Here is a 13,833-nt window from a genome sequence, read left to right on the forward strand (position 1 = left end):
TTTTCCACCTCTTCTACTGTTCTGGGTTTGGAGCCCAGGAGAGGACAATTGAGGAATATGAGGATATGTTCCTTGCTCTACTTAATTTGTTAATATTTATTGAGCTCTTACAACATGCTAGGCATTTTCTAAATGAATTATGCTGCTGTAATAGTATCAACAGTAGGCAAACATCTGGCACTCACATCATTGTTAGAAGGATAAAGAAATACCTTTCCCTTAAAAAAATGTCATTAACCTTAATTATAGTTTAAATAAATATTCTATTTAAATATGTAATAAAAATGACTGAGCTATTTTTAGGTTGGTGGTGAATAACAAAGAAGCTCTCTGAGGTTTATTCTGCAGCATGGAATATCTAAGACAAAGTTTTCTAGTAGCTCCCCCAAAAGTGAATGTACAAGGCATTTAGCCATTGAAATGAAGTATTACTTTCTTGACAAAAGAGACCTTAGCCTTATGAATATGTGTAGGAGCACAATTAAGTATTCAAATGAAAGTAGATCAATGAGAGGGGTATGTATCTGTAAATCTTACCAAATACTAGGGGCCTAGTGCACAAATTCATGCACATTGAAAGGAACTGTGGGCCTCGAGGCTGTGGTAGGCATAGGGGCGGGTCTTGGCCCATCCTCCGCGACCCCGCCCAGTCCCTCCTGCCATGGCCCCCAGTCTCCTGTCTGCTGGCACTCCTGCTCCCGCCTCTGCTGCTCCCATGTGCTAAAGGTGCTGGCCCTGCTTGTACCTGTTGATGGCGCGGAGCAATTGAGGCCAGTACCAGCAGCGGGTGCAAGCATCGGGTGGGACCGTGGTGCATGGGAGCAAAGAATTTTCAGTAACCACCAGATGCTTGCCCCACCTTAGTCTGGTGCCCCTGCTCACCTGCTCTACCATCCCATGACAGCCAACGCCCACCATGTTCCAGACACACCCCCTGGTGGTCAGCGCATGTCATAGTGACCAATTGTTCAGTTGTTTGGTTGTTCAGTTGTTCTGGTTGTTCCAACATTCAGTCTATTTGCCTATTAGCTTTTTATTATACTAGTATAGGATGGTTATCATAATTACCTGTGTTATACTGGAAATCATTGATATCTAAGTGTTTGTGTCTGAGTTCTTACAGTTATGAGGTAGCATAGGGAAGCAAAAGTTGACACAATATGAAAATATTCTCTAATGTACTGAGCAATTGCAATTAGTTCTCACACAAACATCCTTATTTATCTAGCTTGGCTCAGGATCTGTCTCTTCCCAACAAGCCAAAGTTTCTATTGGTCAGCATTTCATTGTCAAATGTTGTACCACAGAATGTAAACACAACAATTATATTATGGAGCAAAGTAGAAAATCTTGAAAAAATAAAATTGATGATGATGATGATGTGTAACTCTCTGAGTGACCAGCAAAAACAGTAACAAATGAGAATCTTATAGAAATCAGCCAGTTAATTTTAAAAAATGAGCAAAAAGAGTAAATGAAGTTATAAATGAGAATGATTTTAATATTTAAGGATTATTAGAAGCTTCTAGGAAAACCAAAGATTCCTGAATATTGCAAAAATATATTTTTTAATGATAATATAGCATATCAAATTTGAAATAAAGTTTGTCCAATCAGGCTATCATAAAATTTTTTGGAAAAATATTACCCCAAAACTTAAAATGTAATTCATTGTTAGTTCATCTTAGAAATTAAAACTAGTTGAAAATGTAATATAAACTGTGTTATTATGAGATAAATTGTATACTTATTTTCATATATTTTAGATTCTTTTTCAATATGAAATCACAGTACAATTTTTTTTCACTATTGCCAAGTGGATTCTCTTTAAGTGGCTTCCTCTTGTACAAATCATTCTGGAATAAGAAGGCTGTGCCAGTCCTTTCATGACACTGGAGCATCATTAGTTTTTGTTTGTCTCCTACTCTAGACATTGAGTCCCTGGAAGTAGTCATGGACATGACACAGGCAGTCGCTTCAATATCACTGCAAAGTATTTCAAAGCATCATCCATAGCTTTGTAGTGCACGGATTTGTTCAAAAAACCAATTGCTCTAACTTTTAAAGTATGATAGAAATAGGAACAGATAATAGAGGAAGAAGACTCATAAAATGTTATAGCTAAAAGGGACCTTAAAATCATTTAGTGTCCATCTCCCCCATTTTACAGTTGAGAGGCACTAACTTGTCCAGTGTCATGCTGCTGGCTTGTGATGGAGCTGTTACTTGAAACTGGGTCTCGGGACTCCTGTCTAGAACTTCTTTCGAAATGGCATTTCAGCAATCATAGCAGGTGAGGAACTCTGCGTAGCTGGAGCAGACCTTCTACACTTTAATGACCTAGCAGGTACCAGTTGCTGGCTAATCAGCAGAGTTCCCTGCCATTTGCAGGCACAGGACTGCACAGTGGTGACAAACCCAGGCTCTAGAGCCAGACTGCCTGGGTTTGAATGAGGCTCTGCCATGTCCTAGCTAAGTGACCTAGTCTCTCTGCTTTAATTTTCTCAATATTTTCTGAACCTCTACTATGTGCTAAAAGATTATAATAACCCCTTCTACAAAGGTCTAAATTTTGCTAATATATATTTAAACTACTTAAAATATGACCTGATTCATAGTAACCTCTCAGCCATTCCTGTATGAAAAAAGAAAGGAATTAGCAAGTCAATGTCAAGTATCAGAAGTGAGCTGTGAGATTTGGGTAAGAATACCTGCATCTACTAACCAATTGACCAACTCATGACCTGGGGGCTGGTTAGATAATGTCAAAGGCACCTAGGAACTATGTTTACTCTTTTATGGGATTTGCTATATGTGTTTATCTACTGAGGTTGAAGATTCAGTCCACCTATAGTTTCTTCATGGTCTTTCTAACTTTTAAACTTTTCATTTCCTTTTTAAATAAAATGAGTTAAAAATTAATTCACCTATTGTTATGATACCAGAACAGGGTGAACCAATCATGTTCATTAGTCTGGCTTTCTGATAGGGAGCAGCTTATATTTGATAGTCCAGATAAACAAAGTCTTAACCAATTGAAGTTCTGACCAGAAGCAGGTGACCCCGTTTGGCTGACCCAGATAAACCTTCTCCACTTATAATACAGGCTACCTGCACATGTATATATGCACACAGACAAATACACCAGTTTGGATTATCAAATGTTCTGTCCCATGCTGTAGACAGAATTCAGTTCATGCATGCCAAATTTCTTCACAATTTTTCTCAATAACGTACCAGTCACAGAAAATATGTATCAAAGACCAGTGGAATTGACTTTCTATTTTAATAAAAACATTTGTTAAATAAAGCTAAGCTAGCTTAATTTCTTTGCAGCCTAGATCCCATGCTAATTTGCATAATTTATCATTTCTATTTTTCAACTTTCCTAAGGAGTAGATTCTTCAGCCTTGTTTAAAATTTCCTTCAAATTTCTCACCAGAAGAAATGCTAGGCATCCAGTTAAATTACAAAATGAGAATCCAAAGAAAACAGTCAATCCTACAAAGATGTCTCCATTACCTCCACCCTAGTCCATTAGATTAGGTAGTGCTAATACTATTTTATTATCTTTAAAAAGATATAAAGAGAATATCCAAACTGTTATAAGACCAGGCCTCCATGGTGGGTAGAAGTGTGGACTCATTCCAGAAGGCTCCTTTTAGAGGATTCTTGAGGCTTGTGAAATGTTCCTTCTAAAAATTAGAAAACAGAAGAAAAAAAAGGCTACAATTGAGCATCCAATGCAAATGGAATTAAACTGTGAAAAGCTCCAGGGAACAAGAAAAATCCAGTTAGACTTTTGTTTTTCTGTAAATATATCAATCATTCTTTCAATATTTATTGAAAGGCAATGAAAGGTGGGGTTAAGAGCTTGGGCTTTGGAGTCAGATACATATGGAGTCAAGTCCAGTTCTGCCACTTATAAACTGTGAGATCTTGGGTAAGTTGCAAGCTTCCCTGAACCTCTGTTTTATTGTTGGTAATAAAACCTACCTCATGGGGTTGTGAGGATTAAATCAAATAGTGCATATGATGTATCTCACATTGTTTTGACACCCGTAAGCATTAATTAGCTCTGTGTATACTGAGTGGCTACCATGGTCAGGCAACTCATGAAACAAAGTCCCCAACATCTTAGCAAGTATATTCTAGTTGAGGGAATTTAAAATTCACAAGCCCATACAAATCTATCTATCTATCTATCTATCTATCTATCTATCTATCTTGTGGTCCAAAAGAAAATTAAAGCAATGTAAAGAGACAAAAAGACATGGAGTTGGGTGGGATTGCTACTTTATATAAAGACTTCAGGGAAAGCCTCTATGATAGCATCAGGTTTAATCAGGGACTTAAAGAAAGCGGGCGGCGGGGGGGGGGGGGGGGGGTGTAAGGCCTGCAGACATGTAGGAGTGGAATATTTTAGACAAAAGCCCAGATCAGGAGAATGCAGTGATACGCTGGAAAAACCACAAGGAAGTTGGATGTGGCTGTAGCAGAGGGAGATCCAAAGGGAGCTGGGGCAAGGTCAAGGAGGTCACGGCAGGTCATATGTGAGGAGCTGGAATTTGATATCGAGTAAGGTGGGTTCTGAGTAAGTCATGGGAGGGTTCTGAGCTAGAGGTGACATGTGTTAGGTTTTAAAGGATACTTGGTCTCTGAGTGAAGAATAACCTACATTGGGAAAGCAAGGATACAAGGAGACCAGTTACAAAGGTCTCTACTAATCCAAGCAGGAGATGACAGAGGCTTAGACTAAGGGGCGAATGGAAGAGGCGGTACAAAATGCTTGGATACTAGATATATTTGAGAGGTCAACCTAAAAAGTTTTGCTGTTGAATTTGATGTGTGCTATGAGAGGAAGAGAGAGGTCAATGATGATGACAAAAGGTTTTAGAGTATGAAGAATGCAGGAGCAACTTACTTAGATGTGGAGCACATCTGGAGTGTGAAGTGCCGTTGCAGATAATGTACTTCACCTCAGTCAACACTCTTTCATTCCCCTGTGCCTTCTTTCCTTTGGAGTGGAAACTGAAAAAAAAATGAAATTTTCCAATTCCTAACCTCCATCTGATAGAGTTCTGGCCAGTAAGATAGAGGTAGAAGTTTCTGGCTTAACTCTTATACTTTTTGTCCTTCCCATCTTCTTCCTGGAATGTAGAAAGGACACTGAATTGCAGCAGCTATCCATGATGATGAGAACCAAATATGCATCATAAAGACGAAAGAGGTAAGAAGAATGGGTTCTTAATGTCACCATAGAGTAAGAATGTCTTCCCTGGACTGAGTGACATAAGTCTGTCATGTTAACCAAGCTTTCTGTTATTCTAAGCAAAATGCTTTCTTTAAAAAAAATATTTATTGGGGTGACATTGGCTAATTATTCCTAGCAGAATGCTTTCTTAACTGATACAATGTATATTAAATATCTAAGTGGTGATAATGAGTAGGCAGTTTGACCTATAATCTGAAGATCAGAGAAGAGGTTAGGTCTGAAGATATATGCCAGGACATTGTCAGCATGTACATAGTACTAAGTGCTGTGGGGCTGGCTCGATAAACTCACAGGGTGAGTGAGTTTAGAAAATGAAGGGAAGAACTCTGAATGGTGATCCTGTAGCACCTTGGGATCAGAGGTCAGGAAGAGAGGAGAATCAAAAAGGAGATGCAGAAGGCATGGCCAACGAGAGAGAGGCCATACAGGTGGTATCCTAGCAGCCACTTGAAGAATATCTTTCAAGTAGAGACTGATGAACTATGTCAGATGTTAATGAGAGATGAAGTAAAATGCATCAGTGGACTTGGAAATACAGAGCTCATTGGTGACCTTGACAGGAGCATTTTAAATGCGATATGCAGGAGCTACAATTCTTATTGTGTGCTTACCATGCCAAGACTCTGATGGGACCTATGCTTATCTGAAGCAATCCAGTGCATTACCTCCTTTTTATTAAAATGAAGAAGCAGCCAATGAGACAAATAAAAAAGAGCTTTCATTTATGAAACTTCAGTAAGTATTAGGAAGAGGATGGAACTGAGAGGAGAATTGAATTCCAGTTCTTCCCCACCACTCCTGCATCACATCCTGAATGGATCATTGACACAACCTGGTCTCATTTCCCTCATATCTATAATAGGTTAGACAACTTTAAGATTCCTTTTCAATTCTAATCTTCTGTATTTCTAGACTAGTAGATGAATATTTTCAAATTTATATACCCAAAGTTACAAATTTATATATCCAAAAAGCATCTAACATGTTGTGGACACTCCATACAGAATTATGTGCTTAATGAAAAGTGACATTGACACAAAGCTAGGTGACTAGCCCAGTGAGAGCTGGCATGTAAAGGAGTCAAGGGCTCCAACTCCAAGGTTAGTGATAAATTTAGTCTGAATTTCAAGATTAAAATATTAAATCTCTCTGTTCATAAAAACATCTCTCTCTTTTTGCACATCTACAATTATATGGATACTAGCCAAGTAAAATAGTCAAGTCTCCTTGACTAATTGGTCTGGATTTCAGGGACTTCAAGAGATAAATACACCTCATATGTATTGAGACAACTGATTCGAATACTACAGCATCATTTAAAATAGCTCAGAGTGTTTCTTAAGTTAAAAGGCAAGAACAAAGTCACTCAAAGAGTAAAGGAAACCTTTTTATTTTTATTTTGGGAAGGTTTTGTTTGATTCCTCAAAGTAAAAGTGCCCCAAATTCCCACACAAGCAAAAACATAGTTAAGCTGCATAGTTCTGTCTTGAGTATGAAAATATCACAGCCCAGTCTTATGTCAGCTTGAAAGATAGTGTCATGCAGAAAATTAAGACCATCTGATGAAATCATGTCGTGAAATGTGGCTTGAGAGAGCAGCTTTTTGTGGGTTATGATTTGATATATTTTCACACCAAAACTCAATTGAACAGGCAAGAAGCCTCAATTAATGCAAAATTTGAAAATTTCAGACAAATTTGCAAGGTGTTTATTGAGAAAAGGGAGGGGGAACATCCTAAATACTGTCTCTTGATTTTATGTTATGTATCTAAGGAACCAAATGCCTCAGCTTTTCATTTAGAGTTTTGAATTTAATCTGATGGCAGTTTGGATATAATAAGGATGCATTTATTGTTAATTTCCTTAAAGCCTTACTATCTAACAATGTAGACCATTATCGCCCCAAATACCTTCTGTGTTTGGAGAGATTTCCATATTCCACAGTGCACAGAAGCTGACTCTAAAGCAAGTATTAAGAAGAATATGTGAGAAGCAAGAAGATAGCTATTTCTTTAGTAACTAGCTGGTCTTTTTTTTTTCCTCTCTGCAGACCTGTTTTCAAGAAGATGAGAAGGAGACTTGACAGGACTTTATTGGTTCATAAATTAACTTGGTAGATTTACAATCATTACTTGGAATGCCAGGAACTCTTTTTAGGAAGTCATTTTCAAGAGGGAAGAAAACACGTTTAACTCAGAATATGAAATTGACACCTCAAGCTGCCCAGAAAAAGGTGGGTTAGTTTGTTTTTCACCTATGGCCCTGATCCCATCTGCCACCTACACGATTATTTTGGGCCAAAGGGAATGCTTAAATAGATCTTCATGATTATGTTTTCTTTCCAGTATAAATGAATAAACAAGAAACCATCTAGCTATGTGATCATTGAGATGCAGTCAGTCAAATTTGTTGGCTTCTTTAAGAGACTATAATGAAGTGGAGAAGGTCAAATGAGCACTATGCAAGAGTCAAAAATATCCATTACTTCCTGCTAACCTGCATGTCTAATCCAGGAGTGAAGAAAGATAGGTTAATATCTGTGTGACCTTCTCCTCCCAACTCCCACCCGGAGATGTAAATAAGCCAACTTTTGAAGATAAATGGCCCCATCCAGTGCAGACCTCTGGGCTCAGGGTTCATGAGAGGTATTTTCCTAAGGACATAAGTGAAGGAGATTCTATATTGACAAGGGGTGGGGAGAAATTCCTACCCACATCTATTGGATCAAAACTCCCTTGTTTATCTTTTTAAACCCATGCCCAGGGGAGAGCTACATGGAGGTCTCCAGCCCATTCAGAAGAATGGATGCAGAATAACAAATATTTAAATTCAGAGCCCTCCATTCCATGGAAAAACATAGGCTACTAATGACAGCACTGCCCATTTGGCCAAAGCAAATTTGAACCCCACATTTTGCTGTGGTCCAGGCAAGAAAATAAAAAAAAAATTTCAAGTCAGATGGGGCTAATTATAGGAGGCAGAGAGTGGGTAAAATAGCTCCTTATTCAGAAGCATCCACATATTTTCCTGTGATGAAGAGCAAATATTTTGTTTAAATAGCAAGCAATTTTCTATAAAAGTGCTACTGCTTGGAAATGCTCTTTATGATTTATTGCTGCCTTTTAACCTGGAAAAAATATTAATAACTGAGGAGCCCTTGTTGGTATCTTTATTATGCTTAAACCCAAATAGCCATATTATAACTGGTGTGACCACATTCAATATATTTCTTTCATGAATGCAGCCTCGGCTTATTAACAGAGACCAGAAAACAAAATAGAAGCGATCGTCCAGGCTTTAGCTTTACATGGAGATACCACAGCAGCAAAAAGGCAGCTTAACTTTCAGGGAAAGCTGGGGTGAGGCCACATGTTCCCTTTCCTACCAGACAGAGCACTTGCTCTGCCTATGGACTCATGTCTTCCTTCAGCTGTTTCTTCTGGGAAAGTCAGAATCTAGAACAGAATCTCAGTGAAACAGAAACCAATAAATTAGATCTGTTTGTGAGCAATTTGCCTTTAGTTCTATTCTCCTTGCCTGTTAAGATTCTTTATTTACTTCACCAAGAGATTTCTGCTGACAAGTCCATCCATTTACCACTAGCCTAGATAAAATGATAATAAACAAAATGTCAAAAAATGTATTCATGGGGCTGTCCCCATTCCACACCCTCCCTTTTTCCTTTTTCATCAAGCTGGTATATTAAGAACCAGGGGAGCTAAAACATTTAAAACTGACACTTTGACGAAGGCTTTTAGTTTAATTACATTTTATGATGATGTTTATGTATTATGTAATTATGATATATATAAGTATATATATTTATATTCTCTATCTCTATCTCTATCTCTATCTCTATCTCTATCTCTATCTCTACTCTATAAAATACCAAAAGCTGGGACAGTGAGAAAGAGGGCACGTATCTTTCAGCTCCTGCTGCTTATGTTCCTGATCTGATTTGGCTAATATTCATGTCTCCAGGATGGGGAGATTGGATGGAGGCACACTGGGGAAAGGAAATTTTCCATTTTATACTTATGGATGAGTCCCAGAGGAATCTTTTGTTTCAAAGTATCTTTCTAGTCCTTTGGGTGAAAGGCAAACACTGAGCCCTTCTATCTTGCACATAACTCCCATGGAGACACCTATAATACAAAACAGAGATCCCCCGAGGGCACTGTTATACATTTATTATAAAGCAAAGATTAAAACAATTTTATGGAAATTAAAGATAATATGGAACATTTGTCTCTTTCTCAGTCAAAGAGTAACATGCAGCAGTTCAACAAACAGCTCCAGGCGATTCCACGCGAGATGATCGAATGGCTGGGACTGAGGGGACACGCCGGGCGGCTGCAGACGGTGGGACGTGGGTTTTTCACCGGGGCATCTTGCCTGGCTTGGCAACTGTGCTCAGGTGAAAAATGATATGCCTGCAAAATCAGAACAATGGGCTAGTCCAGGGGTACTTAGGTGGTTTGCCCTCCTGAAATCGATCTTGGCAGGACAGGAGGGAACGGCGGGGTGGGGACCAGGAGGTGCTCTGGAGAGCTTTTTGTTTCCTCTGTTTTGGAGTGTGTGTGTGGCGGCGGGGGGTGGGGAGGAGGGGGACGGGGGCGGCGGAGGGCTGGGTTGGGGGCGGGGGTGGGGCGCTGTCCTGTTACTACTTGATTCACATGCTCACTGGGAAAAAAAGTTCGAAAGATCTGAAAATTTGTAAAAACTCCAAGCTGGTAGCATTTCCATTTTATATATAATAGAATCCTGTTACAAAAAAAAGCGGTTGTCAGAGGAGGGTAAAACATCTGTGTTAAGCAAGAGATGTACTCTGCTTCATTTGCACGCAGGGGTCTGAGCTGACCTCTGGCACACTGAATTTATGGTGAGAGGGGGGGCTTTTAAATTGAGTTTGTTTTATTTTGATCCTCTGTCTGGATATTTCTTTCATACCTCCCAGGCAGTCGCTCTCATGGGTAAGCTTATATTTTTGTTAATAAAAAAATGCAATTGGTGCTAATCTAGACTTCCATCATGGTCGTTCAAGCTTTCCAATGTTAATAACCACTCCGAAAGAAAGGATCATCAAAGAGTTGAGACTGCGTGGTTTTGCGGTCAAGGCAGTGAGCCATATTCAGAAATGTCTGCTTTCCTTTCCCTGGTCCACTGCTGCATAACCACGAGACATTTATAAGTTAATTGTTTTCTTTCAGTCCTGTAGAAGGCGACTCTTTACTTATTTAACATGGGTCTAGGGATGGCAATGATTTATGGAGTGAACTAGTTAAGATATTGGGCTTTTGATCTGACTGACCTGGGTAAGAATCTCAACTCTACTCACTAGCTCGATGACTTAGGATACGTTAGTAACTATAACTCATTTTACACATATTAGTTATTGTAAAGGTTAACTGAGATAATGTACGTAAAGTATGTTGAGACAGTGAGTGGCACATGACGCTCAATAGATGTACAGATTTTATAAATAATGATAATAGCTAAATGTACTTAGGCCTCTACACAAATAATTAACGAAAGAGGAAGCATTATCATACAATTATTATTCATAAATAATAACAGCAACATTTGTATACAGATTTTTATGAGCTCTGCACAGCAATGAATTTTAATGCCAGATCACAAGCACCATACTTCACCTTTCATTTTAAACTATATGGCTTTTTCATATAGTGGCATAATGGAGTACAGACGCTTGAAACACCTCCAATTTTAATTCCCCTCCTCCCACTGCCTCCCGCTTTGTGCTCTCTAATGAAAAGTAAAGGTTAGGGGAAATCTGTTTGAGGCTCAACCTTACTAGACAGACTGGGCCAGCTGATGGCGCAGGGCTCAGAGAGTGATGTGAACAGGAAGGGATACGTGGAGACACTTATGAAACACACAGAAGGTGTCTGCAATTTCGTAATAAAATATACACTAGGGGGAAAGAACTCAGCACCAAAAATAGCAGAACAAATATTTTCAAGAGCTTTTCCTTTGCTTCCTTTTGCCCATCCAATAGGAACTATTTTGTCCTAAATGGATGGATGTGTTGAGTACAATAAATACCAAAACTCTCTTGTTAGAATTCATTAAAAAAATAAATGTAAAAGAGACCTCCTTATAGTCACAAAAAGACATGGAAGCTTGGGGTTCCTGGGTAATAACACATCTCAAGGAGCATTAAAGGGACAAGGCCTTCATTTTTACCTAATAACATTCACTCCGGAGTGATATTGCTTAATTATGGTTTTTTGAATGTTTGGGCAATAAAGGAATTGGAATTTATTTTCAAACACATATTGATGTACAGCCAAGCAATATAGTTGTTTCTTATCTCTTAATGAGGTTAAGACCTATGCCTTTAAAGGGATCACAAATAAATTCTTGGGTGTATTTTGCCTTTTAAATATTTTGAATATATGAATTCATCAGGATTTGGGGATTAGGTAACTGCTGTCTACACAAAAAATCTGCAAAATTTTTCATTACTTTTTTATTAGTTGGCAGCAAATACTCTAACTGTGAACTTTTATGAAGCTATAACCATAAAGGACCTTCTGATACTAGTATGATGATAATTCTAAATTTCCTCTTTGCAGCTGTGGTTGATCCCCTCTATTTGGTACAATCTATTTTTTGTGTGTGACTTAACAGAAGAAAGTTGGCTCACTACTGTATTGCCTTCAAGCACTTTCTCGGGAAGTTCTTGAATTAAATCCGCATGGAAACCCAATTCCCCTCTCCACCTTTCCCTTAAGGTGGTTATAAAATGTCAGTAGAAGCAAAGCTGTTTATTTTACTTAGCATTGGATTCTGTTAGTAAATGAGTTTCTGGTGGGGCTTATGTCTAAACCACATCTTTCAATCAGATTCTTTACATTACTAAATGAGTATTAAATTGTGCCATAAATATTAATTTCAAATTCTGAAGTTCAAATTTCACCTAAATCCCAGGGAATAAGCAGAGAGGCCAACAGTTTAACAAGTTCTAGATTCATCTTCTAGGTTCCCTTGCAAAGCATTGCTTTTCTTGGCTGTGTAGTGGGGCCAGAAAGACAACTGTGTTGCCTTCCCCGCAGGCAGCTTTTCTGCCTGGCAGGGTCTGTGGGCCACTTTAACACGACAGCTTGGAGATCTCTGCAAACAGTGTGGGCATCCTGGCAGGATGAACGGCTCTCTGAGAATCCATGAGATTCTATATGCTCAGGTAGGCACTGGCTACTGCTTCAGGGGTTGGGACAGTTTTAAGATATGCTGGAACAAGGCAGGGAAAGATGATCCTGGGATGTGGATTAATCTGAGGTAATATGGTTTCTCTGGGCTGGGCTTTATGGGTGTCTCTTATGAGACCGTGCTGTGTTTCCATTTCCAGGGTCTAATGAGCAAGAGGTACTCAGTGGACCCTCAATCTCTCCATCCAGCTCTTTCCAACTCCACTCATTGGAGCATCGCACAAAGCACAACAGACAGCAGGCTGCTGCTAATAGTGCGTGTGTAGATAAGACATGAAGGCAAAGACTTCTGTTGCATTTTCTCCCTGGAATTTGGTTTAACTCTGGAGGTATTTTATATTTTCTCTTAGTAAATCCAATGTGCTTTAAAGAGAAGGGCAATGACATCAGCAGACTTTGCAAGATGGATGACAGAAACATCTACTTGCTTTCCCCCCCTTATAAACCTGAGCCTGTTCTTTCCACATAAAGTTGTAGAAGTCTACCATTTGTTTCAGGGCTTTGAGGAATCAATGTACACCTCCTTTCATTAAAGAGAGACAGGCTACCCCTTGGTACCTGTGTTTCTGTCCTGCTTAAGTTTTAAAATTCTTGAGGCCAAAATATGGTATTCAGTGGTTCTCCATCTTTCGCTTGGGAAAATCCACTTCATTTTGTTAAAAAATCTCATGATCCTCCATATCTGTGCTTTAAAATCTGTATTATCAGTAATATCCACCACTCTAGACATTTAAAAATAATAAATGCAACTGTATGAAAGATAATGCTATTTGACATAATCCTTGGTTTTAGCTTCACTCACCTCCAGCATTAACTCCTCCATTTCCCAGGAGCCTAGAGCCCACATATTGGCAACCACCGAACACCCTGACTGGAGGTGGCTGCTGGGAGGCATGTGATATGGTTTTAAGTGCAACAATGTTAACGGAATGGATCTTTTGGAATTGTCGGGACTCTACCAGTTAGCACCATCCTATCCCTTTAGTGAAACGGTTCTCAATTTATAGGTCTCGAACCCTTTGGGGGTCAAACTACCCTTTCATAGGGGTCGCCTAAGACCATCGGAAAACACATATTTTCGATGGTCTTAGGCAGGGGTCCTCAAACTTTTTAAACAGGGGGCCAGTTCACTGTCCCTCAGACTGTTGGAGGGCCGGACTATAGTTTAAAAAAAAAACTATGAACAAATTCCTATGCACACTGCACATATCTTATTTTGAAGTAAAAAAACAAAACTTCAAAAAAAAAGCCTCTCCTAACTTCAAAAAAAAAGCCCTACTAACTACAAAATAAAAAAAATAAAAAAAAAATAGACCTTCTAACTTC

At 38.9% G+C, this 13,833-nt stretch overlaps 1 pseudogene; it reads left to right on the top strand.

The window, feature by feature from the left end:
• LOC139002427 (protein FAM200C-like) overlaps positions 1-13,833 on the top strand; it is a 53,274-nt pseudogene that overhangs the window by 27,550 nt on the left and 11,891 nt on the right.

Source organism: Myotis yumanensis, unplaced genomic scaffold (assembly GCF_028538775.1).
Source record: "Myotis yumanensis isolate MYYU_CA2020_CCGP unplaced genomic scaffold, mMyoYum1.0.hap1 SCAF_2, whole genome shotgun sequence".
NCBI lineage: Eukaryota > Metazoa > Chordata > Mammalia > Chiroptera > Vespertilionidae > Myotis > Myotis yumanensis.